This window comes from Heterocephalus glaber, unplaced genomic scaffold (assembly GCF_053883595.1).
Source record: "Heterocephalus glaber isolate CG9 unplaced genomic scaffold, H.glaber_assembly_v1.0 deba00001461, whole genome shotgun sequence".
NCBI classification, from domain to species: Eukaryota; Metazoa; Chordata; class Mammalia; order Rodentia; family Bathyergidae; genus Heterocephalus; species Heterocephalus glaber.
Window position 1 is genome coordinate 26,925,100 of NW_028258308.1, and position 18,695 is coordinate 26,943,794.

At 32.5% G+C, this 18,695-nt stretch overlaps 1 protein-coding gene and 1 pseudogene across 9 annotated transcripts in view; both read left to right on the plus strand.

Moving 5' to 3' along the window:
- Positions 1-11,470, plus strand: part of LOC147826767 (microtubule-associated protein 9 pseudogene) — a 177,072-nt pseudogene extending 165,602 nt beyond the window's left edge.
- The window catches only part of Sgcz (sarcoglycan zeta), a 994,036-nt gene that overhangs the window by 166,995 nt on the left and 808,346 nt on the right, over positions 1-18,695 (plus strand). The window lies entirely within an intron of this gene.

An 18,695-nucleotide genomic window follows, 5' to 3' on the forward strand; every position in this document is an offset into this window, starting at 1 on the left:
ATCTTTGGGTATATACTGTCTGACTCGATTTTTATGGATTTCTACAAAAGAGAAATCTATGGAGGTAAAGTTCAGAATGTTTCCCTAAAGGGTAGCATTTGAGTTGGAAGAGACATATAAGAATTTGTGAGATAACAGGAGCTAGCAGTATGGATTATATGCGTATGCGCTTTTATCAAGCTTTATCCAATGTACCCTTTTTAAATGTGAAAAATAATTTTATTTTGAACAATAATATAGAGTATTAATTTCACAAATTTCATAGTACATCTCTCTGTATGTAAACATGTAGGGAAAATTAACATTGCACATATCTAAAATGGAAGAGCATAGAAGCTATTTGATATATCCATGGACAGTCTTAACGTTTTATAGGACCATATCCATTTAGAGTCATTTATGTAAATGTTCTGTGAAAAGTGAATTATAAACAAATGTAAACCTCTATTTAGTAGGGTTATGGGCTTTGGTTTTTTTTACAGCATCATGAATTAGACCTTTTAAAATTAATTTTATTGGTACATATTAGGTATACAATATAATGACATTCATCATTGAAGATCTGTACCTTTACATAGTCTCTCTTGATCCTTATTTTTTCCCGATTCCCCTGCCCTCCCTTCAACCCCTCCATCCCTCCCTATGTACAAAGACTTTGTTTCCATTTTTTCATTTTCTCATGTTAATTCCACTCCCCTCTTCCCTTTGCCCTACCCCTATCTCTTCCCCTTCCCTTTGCACCCATGAATTAGAATTTTTAAAAGTTCTTTTAGTGTAATTTTCTACTTGAACAAATGAGTTATACTGACATTAATAGGAGAAATATTTTCTAACTGTTAAAGAAGAAAGTTGCAAATACGTAAAATAGGAAAGCTTGAATGTACCTCTAGTGTTAGTTTGCTTTTCACATTATTAGCATCCAATATCTATATATCTATATTTACATCTATATCCCTTGTATCCTACCTGTCATCTGTGAGAGCCTAGTAGTGATAACACTTCAATAGCAATGAGCACATTTAACTCTGACGTAAGATTGTAGATGGCATTTCCCAGGTAGAAAAACAAGGGCTAGGGCTTCTTATTCTAGATAAATGTAAAATATCTTTTTCCAACAGAAGGCCAGGGAATGTTCAGTGAATGACAGAAATGGAGCAAATGGACATAGTGGCAAATTTATAGAGGTTTCACTGGACAAATCAGGCAATTTTAGCATCAAAATAAAGAATACTAATAATGGGTTATCACTCCAATAAGAACCCAATGGATATATGAAAATGTGAATAAATGAAAAAACTTTGAGAATTAATATTAATTCTTACTAGCTGATGTTTGAATATTTTCAACTATTACATTTATTTTGTCAATAACTCAAATACTTGTTCTTATAACGGCACTTACATATTCTTCAATGATCTCTGGTATGTGTGAAAAGTATTAAGCATGCAATGTACTAGACTTTTTTAACCGAACAGTAAAAATTCTATTGCCTTAATTTTAAAAAGCTGTATACAATATTACATTAAAAATGTTCTTTACTATAGAATGAAAATCAGTGAGAAAGTAAATAAGCAAACTAGAAGTTATTCAATGTAAATGAGTGTACTAACCAATAATTTAATAAATGCAGTATATATAATATTAATGTGTGAATGGATGTTGAAGTCTATGGATGTCTTCTGCATACATGTTAGGGCATACACTGTACTTAAATGGGAAAAATCTATCAAATGGAATCTGGACGTTAGTTCATCTCATTAAATAGTGTGGTGGAGAGTGTTCTTGATCCTTGTCTTCTAATTTCATCTCCCCTTGGTCAGTGAGGGTCTGTCTGATTGGATAGTATCTATGCTGAAGGGAACTGACTACTTCTCTGATTAGTCACTTTGTCAAATGTCACTTACAATCAATTTGGCTGAGGGAAGGATCCTTTGACTCTGATCAAGAATGTGTTTTGTCAGGGTATCTGAGTACTAGGGTGCAGGCCAATGCAGTCACATCTGTTCTATATCTGCCAGGGAGGGATATAACCATAAATAAATATACTTTGCAAACATAAATGGTAGTAAGTGATAAACACAAAGGAAAAATCGTGGAACTACCTTATGAGTGACCAACTAAACTAATCTCAACCTTAAACCAAATCTACCATTTTTGGCCCCAAACAAAAAGACTTGGCTATTAGTGGTTTAGACAACACATGCACAAACACATTTTAACTCAAGTCTGAACCTATAAAGATTTGCAGAGAATATTCACTTGTACTTTCACCTGTCTGTACAGCATTGTTTTCATTTGTTACCCACAAGAGATATACACAAGACAATGTCATATTCACTTATCCTAAAACCACCCACCATTTAAAGTCCAGCCCAGCACCACTACAAAATGTTGATGATCCCCAATATATCTGAATTATACCATGTCCCTTCTATTGTTTGTCCTTCTAAAATAACATTAATTACATGTTTTGCCTTGACACACAACCATTATTTTCTGTGTGTATTTCTTCCATTGGTTAGTTATTACACGATTCTTATTAACCCAAGTACAATGTTTATTAATCACAACAATAAATAAATACAAAAACTCAAAACATTTCCTGTGTACATGGGTTATATTTCTGATGTACAAAAAGTATACCCAATGTCCAAGAACCATCAGCCAAAATGGTTTAGTTTTATTTTCTATAGTTTAAACTTTCACAAAATATATATTTACTATTTATTTACTACATATAATTTACTATTATTTTGTATTAATAGTATTGAGATCATTAGTTCCTATAGTTAAGTGGCATAAAATTTTTTATAAAGCTATCTGTACCATTTTTTGCCTCTATTTCAGCCTTGCTGTTGGTGAGAGGTAGATTTCCCAACCCTACCCAACTCTCACTAGATGACATGAAGACTAATTAACCCCTAATCATCATTACCTCCTGCCTCCCTACGTTATAAATTTTTGCAATTTTTGCAACCCCTAGGTGAATAATATTCACATAGTGATATTCTCGGTGCACATTTTACAAATTGAGCACAATTATGAATGCTAGTAAGTCTTAATCTCAGTCCTAATAAGTCTCTTCTGAAAGACAGATTTTTAGAAATCTGTCAAGTTTTACTATGTTGTAACATGTTGTTTCTCAATCTATATATGGCTTTTTAAAATAAATTCTTTTTATCTACTGCAAACTAAGGTATTTTCACTAAAATAGTAAGGCAGATATTCTCAAGAATTTTGCAAAAAACAACATACAGGATGCCTGCTAAAGAGTTTCAACTTTCCCAGTGGGCCAATTAATAAACTAATGAACCCAAATGTATAGTGAATTTTTCTAATTGACGTAATAAGAGTGGGTAGAAAGAGAGAGCTGAATTGATGGAGAACTAGCTTTGGCAATACACTCGTGCCAAATGGACATGTGGCAAGCAAAAAAAACAAGTCCAGTATTTGATTTTGTAGTCTATGATATTTGGGTTTATTCAATATAATGTATTTTATGTATGTGATATATAGATATAGATAGATACATTCATTTAGAGTCAAAGCTTTATCCATAAATAACTCAGTGTTCAAATAACATGCATTCACATGGGTAGGCATTAAGGTTCAGTTTTACAGGGAATGTCGACCAGAGTTATCTGGAGTTCTCTGCATTGAAAAGAAGGGTCGCCAGTGGCTTCCAGACCATTTCTGGAGAATCCTGTGGGAGCAGGCTGAGGAAGGGTAGCACAGCTCATGAAATGTTGCCAGCTCTTTAATTTCAACTTAAGCAGCAGTGCCTTATTTGCTACTTACTATGCTTGGCTTTCACATGAAGAGCCCTGATTTTCATATAACACAAAATTACTGAAAGCCACAGTTTATCAAATATGCATTTTCTAAAATTTTTTGACCCACATACTTAATCCTAAAATATGACCTCATAATTATTGTAAAATAATAAAAAACAAGTTCCTCATTTTTAGGGTACATATTTAAGAGATCTTTTCTAATAAATTGTTTTCAAATACAGGAAAGATCACTCATTATATTCTTGAATGCATTTTAATTTCATTTACATTTTAATATATTTAAAAACATTAAGAAAAATGTTTTGCAACTTCACATTACTTTTACTATTTAATTTACCTTAAGTTATTTAAATAAGAGAACCACAACTTATTTAAAGTGTAGTAGAAACTCATGTTTGATGAGTTTGATGTGAATCATATTTATAATAATCCATCTGAAATGGAACCACATAGACTTATATCATTTTGAGAATGAGTGAGTATATATGAGAAAAAGAATAACTGAAAATTATGTAAAGATCAACAATATCAAAAAGTTAATTAAAGTCAAGCCAACTTTTAACTGAGTTTTATAATCTCCTGAGATATATTTGGAAGCTTTCAAATTCTTCTGCTGAAAGAGAAAATAACTTATTAGTTTATGATTTTTAAAAAATTAAAACAATAGCCTTGTCCTTTCCATAGAGGAAACTCTTAGAACTGTGGACGCTATTAAAAAATATTCCATGTCCTTACTCTGGACAGACTAGGTTATCATGAGTGTTTCATTGTTTAAATGTTAAAGTAGTGAGGGAAATTAGCAGAAATAATAAAATATCTGTTTAATAAGGAATTTCTAACATGCTTCTCAAGAAACTGCTGGTGACATTTATTTTAGTAGTAGAGGCCATATTAATTTCATTTACATTTTCAATATGTTGAAAAATATTAAGAAAAATGTTGTTTCTCCATTTCATGTAACTTTCACTACTTAATTTACCTTAGATTATTTAAATAAGAAAACTACAATTTATTAAAAATGTACCAGAAACCCATTATTTTATGTTTGATATGAATGCATACATATATACATGCCTCATGTAAAACACAGCCATATTCCCTCCTTTCTGTCTAACTGGGAGACCATTCTTGTCTGATGTGGGTAAGAAACAAAAAGTTGCACCCCATAAGGCAGCAGGAATGTACAAATTTTCCTTAAAGAAGCAGATTTTAGGGCTGGGGATTTAGCTCAGTGGTGCAGTCACCTGCCTCACAAGCTCAAGGTCCCAAGTTTGATCCCCAGTACCAAAAAAAAAGGCAGACTTTAGAAAGTGGCAGTGTATTAACACACATCTAGTGATAACCTGAGTTTGGATTTGGTCTAGTACAGGTCATGTTTGTTAGTTTGTTTTAGGTCACCTTTAAATCTTGCTAACTTGCAGGAAATATAATAAGCTGTTCAGAGATGAAATACTTTGTGATGCAGGGAGGTGCCTCACCTTGTAGTGCTGAAGCTGACTTGACAGCTCTCCAAACTGTGGTCTGCTTTCATCACGTGATTACTGTTCAAGAAATGTGGCACCATGATACAGAAAGACACAAGCTGTGGACCTAGCTGAGTGGGATCTGGCTGCCAGCTCTGCTTTAGTTTTCTTCTCTTTCTTGAGTATGTTCACTGAGAAATGAAGTTTGGTTTAACTATGAGTCGTGGGTGACATTTCTAAATAGGTAGCTTTAGCTACTTTTTAAAAAAAAGTTGCTCAAATGCTATCTTGGTACTAGAATGTACTGGTAAAGGGAGGATCTTCATCATATCATTATGAATATGAATAACTTTTCCCAGAAAATGAACATTTCCTACAAATAAAATGAGCATTTCCCACAAACAAAATAAGCATCTCTCAAAAACAAAGCAAAACATAAACTATGATAATGCTACTAAAAGTAAACACAAGGATTATACATACTAATTAAAAAAATTCTTACTGTGGTTTCTTTCTATCTTACTTATGGCATTACTTTAAATGTCAGTATTTGTTTCATTATTGAAGAGGAAATAGAAGAGCTAACTCAGGACAAGAGCTAAAAATTAACCAATATAGAATGGATAATGCTTTGGTCTCTTTAGACAGTATGTTCTATTTCCTCGAATTTTAAATGTCTGATGTATCTGTTTCACTAATGTAGAATGGTTGATATCCCTTTATTCATTGTATAGGATTCAAAAATCTGCCCCTATCTGAAAAGTTGTCTGTGTGTACCTATTTGGATTCTAAGGATATATATATATATATATCTGTTCTTATGTTTTACATAGGAAATTATTATATTTTAATCAGTGTCTGGCATTTCCATGCTAATTTTTGAATCTGATTGAAAAATTCTTACCTATTGTATTTGTATATGTACCCCTAAAAAGAAATTATATATTTAATTTTAACCATATAAAGAAAATAAGTTCTATGAAGAAAATTATAATGAATGTGTTATTACTATGGATATATCCACATTTACTGGGATATATAGCCTTTACATAGTGCCAAAAAAATCAAAGGGCTTAATTTATAAAATTTAAGATAGTTATATATCATGACAGTTATAGTACAATTACTAAGAATTGAATAATTATCCAAGTTATTTATGTAATCTGTAACCAAGAGCCCAAAAATATTCGTAAGTACACTGATCTTAGCTGGAAAGCTTAGACCAGAAAGTATAGCCTTAATATAGACTTAGCAGCAGCTCCCCTACTGTCTAAATCCCAGAGGGCCTCAGTGCCTGCCAGTGGTGCATTGGCACCTGCACAGAAAACAATCAAATATAGAAACATGAAGAGTAAAAGATGAGGCCGGGGATTTAGCTCAGTGGTGCCCCTGCCTGCCTCACAAGCGGAAGGTCCTTAGTTCCATTCCTGGTATCAAAAAAAAAAAAAAGAGTAAAAGGTCAACAACTAATAATAGAGTACCCAGTGCATCTGCTGGGCTAATGACTTCTGAGTTTGTGAGCAAATCCAGTTCTGTCGGGAGAACTCCTCTACCTCTTCCCACTACTTAGGGACTTTGAAAGTCTTCTACCAGAAGCCTTCACAGAAGTGGATCATATCAGGGCAGCTGTTTACCAGGAGTGGCTAGAAAAGAAAAATGTATATTTACATAAAAAGAACAGAATAAAAAGGATAGAAAGTGAAAACTTAAGGATCCAAAAAGAACAGAAAAAAAGCTGCTAAGAGAGAAGAAGCAATAGCATCATTTGAGGCCTGGAAAGCTATGAAAGAAAAGGAAGCAAAGAAACTAGCTGTGAAAAAGACGCTTGAGGAAGAAAAAACAAAAAACAAAAAATGAGAAAAGCTGAAGAAGAAGAGAATGCAGCAAGCAAAGAAGAGGCACTGCAAGCATTTGAAAAATGGATAGAGGAAAAAAATGTAATATGTTAAAGAGAAAAATAAAAAGGAGAAAGAATATGAAAGAGCAAAGAGACATAAAGAGGAAACTTGCTGAGAAAAAGAAAAAACTGCTGTTGAAAAATGGAATAAAAAAAGGAAGTTTTATTTAAGGAAAAGAGAAAATAAATGAGAGAAGAATGGAAGAACTGAAAAGAGCTCAGAAAAATGATAAAGATAAACAAGGCATCAATCAATATGATAAATGGCTGGAAAAGAAAGAAAGGCAGGAAAGAATCCAACGAAAACAAAAGAAATGGCATTCCTTTCTTTAAAGTGAGGACTTTCCTCTGTGGAGCCCTCCAAGCAGAAATGTGATTTCAAAAGTGTTTTGATAACTTTAGTCCTTAAATTATTTATCAGTTAACCAATTCTAGCCATAGGTTTAAAAGCCATTCATTCAATCCTTTATAGTTATAAGAATCTATTTTAACTAAATACTGGGCACTTCTGCTGACAAGGGAAAAGATATTTTGGATTTTGGTCAGTGAATGTATTTTTTCAACTGTAGATAAACTGCCTCAATGAAAAGCTAATAATCAGAATCCTCCCACCATTAAAATGAATAAAGTTTTGTCATGCCCAGGTTAAAAAAAAAAAAGCTTAAACCAATTCTTTGGATTTAAGAAATTTTTCTTATGATAGCAGATCGTGATGAAATATTTAATTAGTGTGAAGCAATTTGAGTTAGAAAAATATAAATAGCTATCATCTCTAAGATTTAAATAATACGAGCCATCTCATTACATTGTTACAATGGTCACATATATAGGATTTTATTATTTTATACCCAGATATTTAGAAAATAAAATTTTAATTGGTAATTTTTTATCAGCAGGTCATTTACTTCAATGTTAGGGAGAAATGTGTTAAATTTAACACTAAATATATATTTTTATAAATAGTTTTTCTAAACTGGAGTTCAGTAGCATTATAATCAAGTTCCTAACAAAATTCACCACCTTGAGTTTGGAAACTCAGAACAAAACCCTATCTTTTATGTGCTTGAAATAAACCGTGACTCATGCTAGTAAGATCTTTTTCAAGTCTGGGCAGACATTTGGTGCTTTCAATTCAAAAGTATTAGCAATAAAAGTATAACACATTTAAAATAAAATCATGAGGTGAAGTAAATATAATCATACTTATTTTACTTGGGTACTAAATCACTTAAATGAGATTTATGACTAGTTCATTACCCAGGTATGATATATTATTATGTATTAATTATCAATGAAGAAAATATGGAAGAGTATTATAATAAATAATTAATTTATAGTTTTCTTAGAAACAATAGCATTTTGTACCTATTCAATACAACTACATGTGTCCAAATAGCTACTCAAACAACAAATTTACTTCTTTTATGGTCTTGGATAAATGCTCACACATGAACTGTATGTAGTAGAAGAATCTCTTGACCTATGATACTAAATTTGCGTTTTCAAGATATTCATTCACTTACTGATTATTTAAACTTTTGTAATATAAAATATAACAAAGAAATAACCTACTACTTTATGTAATAGTATGAGAAATAGAGCAAAAAGTATTAGAATTTTGTAATTTGAACAAAATACCAGACATTAAATATTAAATCCAAAATAATATGTAAAATGGACAAAGCATAATTAATATTCTAATCCCTGATCCTCAGAGAAATTAAGACATAAAAATAAACATTATTTTCTCCATGAAGTTGACCAATTTTTAAAAATATAGTGATATAGTGAATAATATATGTTCTACACTTTTGGGAGGCAGTGTGATGAAAAGATTGATATTCTCAATAAAGTCATAGATATTCACTGGAAATATTCCAATTGGAATATGTAGTCTGAACATAGCCAGAAAAAATAAGGACTTTTACAATGATTATGTAAAATTTTGACTTATATTGGAAAAATGAGAAACACCTGTATGAATATTTTTTCATTACTGTTTATCCAACTACAGATTTTCTGCAATAAATGAAAATGGAGGCTACCTAATTTATTTAAAAATAGATAAAATTATCTGTTTAATTAAATAATTTAAAATAGCAACACTACACATATATTGTGTATACATATATATCCAAATAATTAAAAATAGAAATTTTGCATTTAAAGTGTCTCTAGTTGTTAGGTGATGAGGTCATTTTTAGCCTTCAAAATTGTTCTCCATAGAAGTTTGTTCTTACACATTACACAGCCTTAGTTATTTTGTATAAGAGCAGAAAATAGACTGAGAAAAACTTATTTTTTCACGTATGCAATGGCATGTAAGAAGCAAATTAATATTGTGTTATCATATTTTACCTTATTTGGGCAACTGTATGTTATTTATTTTGAAAACTTGAATAAAATTTTGTATATTTATTGTATAAAATGATATTTTCAAATATGTGTACACTGTGGAACAAGCAGATTAAACTAATTAACATGCATTATCTTAGATACTTGTCATTTTTGTGGTGAAAACAATTTGAAATATACTGTTTTAGCAAATTTCAAAAATAATATATTGTTACTACCTATAGTCATTATGTATGACCATATATATATATGTGTGTGTTGGTACTGGGAGTGATGAGTTACATATTTAGCCCTTTGAGATTTTATTTTGAGACAGCTTCTTATTAATTTACCCAGGATGACCTTGAACTTTCAGTCTTCCTCTCTCAGCCTCTTGTTTACCTGTGATTGTGCAACTACGTCACCACACCTTACCTAACTGAAATTGCGACCAACACACCTCTCCAACCCCACCCACTCCACCTCCCTAGTCCCTGATAATTGTAATTCTACTTTCTTTTTCTGTGAATTCAACTTTTTAAAATTCTACACATAAGTGAGATTGTGAAGCATTTGTTTTTCTGTGCCTGCTTATTTCATTTAATAAAATGACCTCTGATTTCATCCTTATCCTTAAAAGCTTAATTTCTTTACTTTTTTCTTAGTTGATTCAATTCCAGAACAATTTTTTCCGATGAGCCATGTGTCAGTAACAGTAGATGTAGGGATTAACAAAAGGATGACTACCTTCAAGGAGCTTTTTAAATTACTGGGGAGACTGGCCAAGAAATTCTGCGGCCCCATAAAATAAAGAGACCCAAGTTTCAAAGGAAAAAGACTGATAATGTGACAATAATTCAAGAAAAATACCACAGGTAGGATGACATATTAGCTGGTCTAGAAACATGAGTTGGTATTCCCCAGGTAGGGGAGGGCATTCCATGAAGAGAGGACAGAAAGTGAAGTCAAGTCCAGGCTGAATAGGATTCACTGTGCATAAATGTCATATTGTCTCTATCCATTCCTTCATTGAAAGACATGAGTTGATTCCATATCTACAACAAACATAGGAGTGCAGATATTTCTTTAATATACTGATTTAAATCTATCTATCTACCTATCTATCTATTGATAGTAGTGGGATCATATAATATGCTATTTTTAACTTTTTTTGAGGAACCTTCATGCTGTTTTCCATAATGTTTTGGATATAAGGCATGTATCAGATTTTGGTTTGTGAATAGTTTTCCCTTTCCATACATTGTATCCTCTCTTACATGACCTCCAAAACATATAAGGAACTCGAATTACTCATAGCAAAACAATTTATAACCCAATTAAAAATGGGCAAAGTAGTTAAAAAGACATTTCTCAAATGAACACATACAAACAACCAAAAGGTATATAAAAGTGTTCAACATTACTAATCATCAGAGAAATGCAAATTAAAACTACCATGAGATATCATCTCATGCCTACTATAATGGTTATTAACAATAAGCTGACTGGTAAGCACCAGCAACGTTTATGAGTTAGTTTTTGGATCCTACATTAGATAAAGGTCTACTTTCATTCTTCTAAACGTAAGTATCCAATTGTTTCAATATCATTTGTTAAAGATATATCTTTTCCCCATTGAATGTCCTTTGGATCCTCATAAAACATCAATTGAACATAAATGTCTGGATTTATAATTCAAGCCTGTATTGTGTTCTATTGTTTTGTGTGCTTGTTTTTATGCCACTTTCATGCTCTTTTGATTCTTATAGGTTTTCAGTATATTTTCAAGTCAGGTAATATGATACCTTCAGCTTCACTCATTTTGTTCAAGTACTGGTTGTTATAAATCTTGAGTGGTTCTATAAAAATTTTATGATTTTTTTCTATTTTGGTGAAAAATGTCATTGGAATTTTTAGAGGGATTGTTTTAGGTAGTATGAAAATTTTTACATTAATTCTTACAATCCATGAACTTAGAAATCTTTCCGTTTGTATATAATTTGTTCCATCAATTTTCATAATTTCAATGTACAGTTATTTTATTCTATTATAAGATTATTTCTGAAATATTTTGTAGCTTATATAAATGAAATGTTTTATTTTCTCTTTTGGAAAGTTGTTACTGTTTAGAAACTATCGATTTTTGTCTGCTGATTTTATATATTGTAGTTTTTTTGGGTTTTTTATTAATGTATAAATTTATTATTGTTCACTAAACACATACATATACAAAAATTAAAATTATTCAAAGAAAAACAATGCAAGGGAAAAAACCTATAATAATATTCAAATATAATAGAACTCAACCAAAGCAAAACTGAAAAGTAAGCATTTTTTCATATAATTTAAAAAAAAATCTCAAGCATTAACAAGACGTCAGAAGATGTGATTTGTTTTAGAAAGATTTCCACAACTAATATTGAACAAATAGTGGTGTGAAGAAAAAATTCTAATTAACTAGTAGACTCCACATAGGTCAAATTTTTTTTTATTTAAATTTCAATGCAGTCATGTGACATATGATGGAAATATATTCTGAGAAATATGTTAGGCAATTTCATCCATGTGAATCGCAAAATACCACAGAGAGTGCCAACTTCTAAGTGCAAACTGAAAAGGTATCCGTCAGTCATCTGTGATGGCCCCTTGATATTATCCAAATACACAGTTAAACATGAGATACATGAGGCTACCACTGGCATAGCAGCACACTGTTTTACAGTAAACTCTTTTATATAAGTAGGATTATGCTCTAAATGATTACATACTGTAGTTTTACTGAATTTATTATTAATTCTAACAATTTTATCACGGAGTCATATATATATATACATACATATATATATACACATACATATACATATATATATATATATACATGTTATTGTTAAACAATTTTAACTTTTTTCTTTGTAATTTGAATGGCTTTTATTTCTCTTGCATAATTGACCCACTAGGACTTCCAATTCTTTGTTAAAGGGAAAGGGTGAGAGTGGGCAACTTTATTTTGTACTTGATTTCAGAAGAAAAATTTTTCAATATTTCAGTGTTGAATTACAATGTTTATTACAATGTTAACTATCAGTTTTTCATATATGGATTTTATTGTATTGAAGTATTTTCCTTCTACACCGAATTTATTGAGATTTGTTAATCATAGAAGGGGGTTGAATTTTTCAAAAATGTTTTGTCTTTATTCAGATGATTTTACAATTTTTGGCCCTCAGTCTATTAACATGGTGTATCACATTTATAAATTTGCTAATGCTGGGGCTGGGGATTTAGCTCAGTGGTTCTTCTGCCTGCCTCCCAAGCACAAGGACCCGAGTTTGATTCCCAATACCAAAAAAAAAAAAAAATTTGCTAATGTTAAGTATCTTGAATCCCTGAGATAAATCCCATTTCATCACACTGAATGATCTTTTCAATATGCTACTGAATTCAGCTTGATGTAAAGGCTTGGAATCTATATTCAATAGAGATGTTTTTCTTTTAGTTCTTCTTTTAAGTATTTGGTAGAATTGAGGAATGAATTAACTAGATCTTGAGTTTTGTTTAATTGGAGACATTATTATTACCAATTCAATTTTCTTATTTTTTCTGTATCTATTGAGATTTTCAGTTTCTTTATTCCATCTTGGTAGTATATGTTTCTAGAAATTTATCTATTTCTTCTAGGTTATCCAGTTTATTATTACATAATTATTCTAGACTACTTTTTCCTATGACCCTTTGTATTTCTGTTATATCACTTGTAATATCTTCTTTTTCAATCTTATGTTTAGTTATTAGAATGTTTTCTCTCTTTTTCATTCTCTCTTGTTCATTTTTAATTCAGCTAAATTTTTGTATTGTGCTATTAAAAGCCAATTTTTAGGGCTGGGGATTTACCTCAGTGGTTCCGCCGCCTCCCTCACAAGCGCAAGGTCCCAAGTTCAATCCCTGGTACCAAAAACAAACAAACAAATAATTTTTAGTTTTATTGATATTTTCGATTGTATTTGTAGTTTCTATTTCTGCTGCGATCTTTATTATTTCATTCCATTTACTAAAATTTGGCTAATCTTGTTCTTTTTATTCTGATTTCTTGAGATGTAATGGTAGATTGCATCTTTGACTTTCCTTTACCTTGATATTTATATTTTCCCCAGTCTTGGAAAAATTTCTGTAGTTTCTTTGGTAAAAGACCATTTCCTCTCATTAAACTTATATAATTCAAATATTATAGATCTCTAAAGTTTCTCCATTCCTCTTCTTTCCTCTTTACTCTGATTGTGTGTGTGTGTGTGTATGTGTATATATATATATATATATATATATTTTTTTTTTTTTTTTTTTTTTTTTTTTTGTCCCGGGGATTGAACTCGGGTCCTTGCACTTGCACAGCAGGCGGTGAAACCACTGAGCTAAATCCCTGGCCCTGATTGTATATTTTTAAATAATCTATTTTCCAGTTTTCTGATTCTCTTTCTTCCTCTTGATCTGGTTTACAGCTGATGTTTTTCTGTTTAAAATTTAATTTTGAGACAGTGCCTTGGTAAGTTGCTAAGTTGCCCAAGATGTGCTCAAACTTGTGATTCTCCTACCTCAGTGTCTGAGAGCGCTAAAATTACAGGCATGTACCACCATGCTCAGCTTCTTGTTTTCTTTGCATTTTTTTCAACTATTGTAGTTTTCAACTCTCAGAATTTGAAATTTGCTTCATGTTTTCCATTGCAATTTTATTTCAACTATGGTATTTTTCAGCTTTAAGAATCTGTGATTTGTTAAATTCCTCTGTTAAATTCCTAATTGGGGGCATTTTTTTTCCTGATTTCTTTTAGTCATTTCTCTACAATTTCTTGCAACTGAATTTAGATGTTCTATTTCTTTAGTGTCTGTTACTGAAAGATTACTGCATTCTCTTGGTGGTGTTATATCTCCCTAGTTTTACACATTTCTTATAGCCTTATGTTGAATTTAAAGCAAGAACTTACTCCAGTCTTGCCAGAATGCTTTTATCTGGCAGAATCATTCACTAGTCAATCCATCCTGCAATTCTGGACAAACCATCAATCATGGTCCACTGGTGGGCTTCTGTCTGAGTCTTCTGGCATGCTGGCCTGGTTCCTGAGCGTGTGGAGTTGGGCTTGAAGTCTGGATCTATTGAAGTGAACCTATTGATTAGATCTCTGGGTATGGCCTGAACCTTGTATCTTCAGAAGCTGGCCTGACAACTATAAACACAAATACTGATCTGGTGTAGGGATAGGGTTTCAGTCTGAGTGTAATAGAAGTCAACAAGGTACCATGGTGGACCTGAAGCCTAAGTTCACAGGACTGGTTAATAAGGGCTAGCATGTAACCTGGATCTGCACAGATGATCCTAGAGCTCCAGGGTGAAAGAGTTTGCCTGGTACCTGAATCTACTAGAGTGAACTTACACTTTGTGTTTGCTGGAGTCTATGATGGTGGGGAGTAGCCTGGAATCTGGAGCCAACCGGTACTAGGCCTGATGTGTTGTCTGTGTCTACTGGGGAGACTGACCTGGAGGTTACCTATTTGGATTTCCATAGATCAAGTTGGATAGGCAGGCTTGGAGCCTGGGACTGCAAGATCCAGCCTGGCACCAGGGCTCACACTAGCACCAGGGCGAGTCTGGAGGCTCATTCCTCCAATACTAGCCTGGTTTCAGCCTGTAAGGGCCTGGTTATTTGAGGGAAGGCTTGTTGTTGGGGTCTGAGGCCTATTTCCTCACCTTCCCTCATCTGGAAGGTATATCACTCTGTTGTGCTTCCTGTATTTAGAAGAGGGGTGAACAGGATAATATAAATCTGTCCTGCCTACATTCTTCAATATATCTTTTCTTATACTCATGCATCACTTAACAACTAAGACGTATGTAAGTATGTGATTTGGGAACATCATAGTGGAGTGATGGAGAACCTGTTAGAGACTGAGTACCCAAATTGCAACCCCAAACCCACTTATTTATTGCAAAGAGCTAACATTGAAATTAAACCTGAATACTGAGGTTTTAGTTTAGAAAAAACAATGTGTAGATTAACATCTTTTATGTGAAAAGAAAAACTCAATAACAGAGCTTTCAATGATACAAACAGCTATTTTTTTCATTGAGATTGTTGATACAATTTAAGTGTACATTATGATCACTTTCATTTTAGGTAATTTGTACCTGTACATGATATATTTTGGTTCTTATTTTTTACCATTCCCCTTCCTTCCTTTCCACCCCTCCACCTCTCCCTATTTACAACAGCTTTGTTACCATTATTTCTTTCTTTTCTCACTAGTTCTTTCCCTTCTTTCCTTTCTCCACCACCCCCTCACTTGTTTTTGTTTTTGTTCTTGTGAAGATATTTTTTTTTTCTTTTTGGTACCAGGGATTGAGCTCAGGACCTTGAGCTTGCCAGGCAGGCAGTGGCACCACTGAACTAAATTCTCGGCCCCTAAGAAGATGTTTTTTTTTTTTTCAGAGAGCATTCTAATTGATGATTCTGTACAGTATGGAGGCTGGAAAGTCCTATTCCATCAACTGGCTGACTTTGAATAGAATATTAAATATACATCATTTTATATATTTTCATTTAAAAAATGAATATTTTGAAACTCAGTGAGTTTCAGTGATTTATTCCAAATTATAAACATTGGGATTAAAGTTCATATATTGTCAAAGTATGATCTCTTTCCTGTCCTAGATTTTGGGTATACCAAAGTACAGCCAGGTGAGAGTGTAGAGTGTAAAGAATATAGATTATAAAATAGATGGAAAGATTATAGAGTCTATATGAAACAGAAATTTCAAGTTTTACTACTGAAAACAACTCTGGCTGACTCCAAAGTAGAGATGCTAAAGACAAATTGCTGGGTCTTCTTGCATTGGGTTGACTTCATTTGCCTAGTTTTTAGGTATGTATTGCTGCTCTTTAGGGCATTACCAATATACAATATAGCTGACTTTGTCCTATGAATAATTTAGTATGGATGATTGTCAAAGTAGCTCTGTTGCACAGCTGGCAAGAGCACTTCCCCCAAAATCAAATGCCAGGCTGGGAAGTCCCACCAGCTGCCACATGTGCATGTTCCCTGACTGTCTCCTGCTTTCTTTTCCACCTCAAAAGATTGTTGTGAGGAGTGAATAAATTCATACATGTGAAGTCCTCCAAAGGTGCAGAGAGTGTTCCAAGTGTTTAATAAATATTAGCTACCATTGATATTATGGATTACATCTTTCCCGGTCTTAGTTTAATGCAAAGTAAACAGCTCCTTAAAGGATTAAGTTCAGATTCAACACTATTCCCTGATGAGTGACTGACACCACTAATCAAATATAACAGTCTTTACCTCAGGGCACAGACAAAGTTTTATGAAAGTTGTTCCAATTGATATTTCTGTGGAGTGTAGGGACTGGAATGTACTGTCTACCATCTTGCTGATTTTTGAAGAGAATATCAAATATATGTCATTTTATGTATTTTCATTTAAGAGGATCCTGACTCAGAAAGGTTGAGTGATTTATGAAAGATCATAGGCATTGATATTTAAGTTCAAATATCAATGAAACTTAAAATTTGGTAGAGTAGGCAGTAGAGTATGGGTTATATGCAGATTTCCCCATGAAATATGTCTCCATGTAGTATGTTTTTGAACATTGCTATTAGTCTAGTCTTCTGTATCCTGGCATCAGTAAGCCTTATTCCTTTTACTTGACCTTTACTTCCCAGTCTTTTTCAAGTTGATAACTTTCACTCCTTAGCCTTACCTTAAATGGTCCTTCCTCTAGAATGCTGTGGTTAGCCACCCAATTCTTAGTGTTTTTCCATCTGGGTTTATGATTCACCTTTGCCAAAGTCCTAAACCACAAAGTCATGAGTAGAAATTTTCTTCCTAATCACATCACAAACTCACTAATAAAAGAAAAGTACTTTCACTTCAGTATTTCCAAGAATCTGAAAAAATTCCTTGTGTACAGAAGATACTCCATAAATGTTTAACTTAAAGAAGATCTAGTGACTTAACCTAAATCAGATTATATGAATCCTTTACACTTTTTGCTCAGACTTTACATCCCTTATTATTTCTTTCAGATCCTCCTGGTGCTTTGAACAACTAAAATCTACTGCTTTCACTATGAATTTATCCCTAAAACTTTATCAGCCTTTACCACAGGACTAAGAAAACTGTGCCATGAGATTAAGATAATCTCATCACTGTTTATTAGTATTACTTTACTATAAAATCGAACCTTATTATTTCTCTCGTGTTACTATAAAACCATATTCATTGTGTCATTACCTGAAGATACAAACTCAGTCACACTTGAAAGAAAAATAAAATCTTTGGTGTTAAGAAAACTTTCATTTGTTCTTCATAATACACCTTAGATATCATTTTATGTATCATTTCTTATCCACTATCTCCACAGGAATTCTTCAAATTTCTGTGTTTGTATTAAATGCTCTTACTACATGTTCCGGTCTATACCTTAATTATATTATTTGTTCATTTTTAAGAGGACCATGATCTCCATAATCATGATTTTATTGCTTTTTGTAACTCACACTAAGAACAGTGGCCTGGCCCAGCGTAGATACTTGGAAAACTTTTGTTGAACTAAAAACATGTCACAGAGAAGATGGAACAAAGGAGCACGTGTTCCATTTCAGATCACTTGCTTGCTTTGAAAAGGATTTCTAATTCAGAACGATCTATTATAACCATCTCATGGAAGCCATTATTTTCAGAAAGCATGATGACAGCTCTGCTGTACTGAAATAGATGATAAAGGCTTTGGCTTGAAACCCTGCTACTCAAAACAGTGAAAGCATAATCAAAAATTGATAAACTTGTAGAGAAACAAAGATAGGATTCAGAAATTTTCCTTTTCTACAATGGAAGGGATTTCCAGATTGGTCTGTAAATCCTCAAATAACATTTTCCTTTTATGAGCAAAAGGAAAAAATAACATATATTCTTTTTAAACATTCACTGGAAGAAATTGTTTAGGATGTGCAGTTGTCGTGGAATCTTAAAAGCCCAAGATAATTTATCTTTAATCTTTTTCACACACATGCTCTCTCTCTCTCATGCACACACACACACACACACACACACACACACACACACACAATGTCCAGTGAAAGGACAGAAAAATAGGCCACTACATATATTTAGAATATGGCATAAATGCAACATTATCCTAAATAT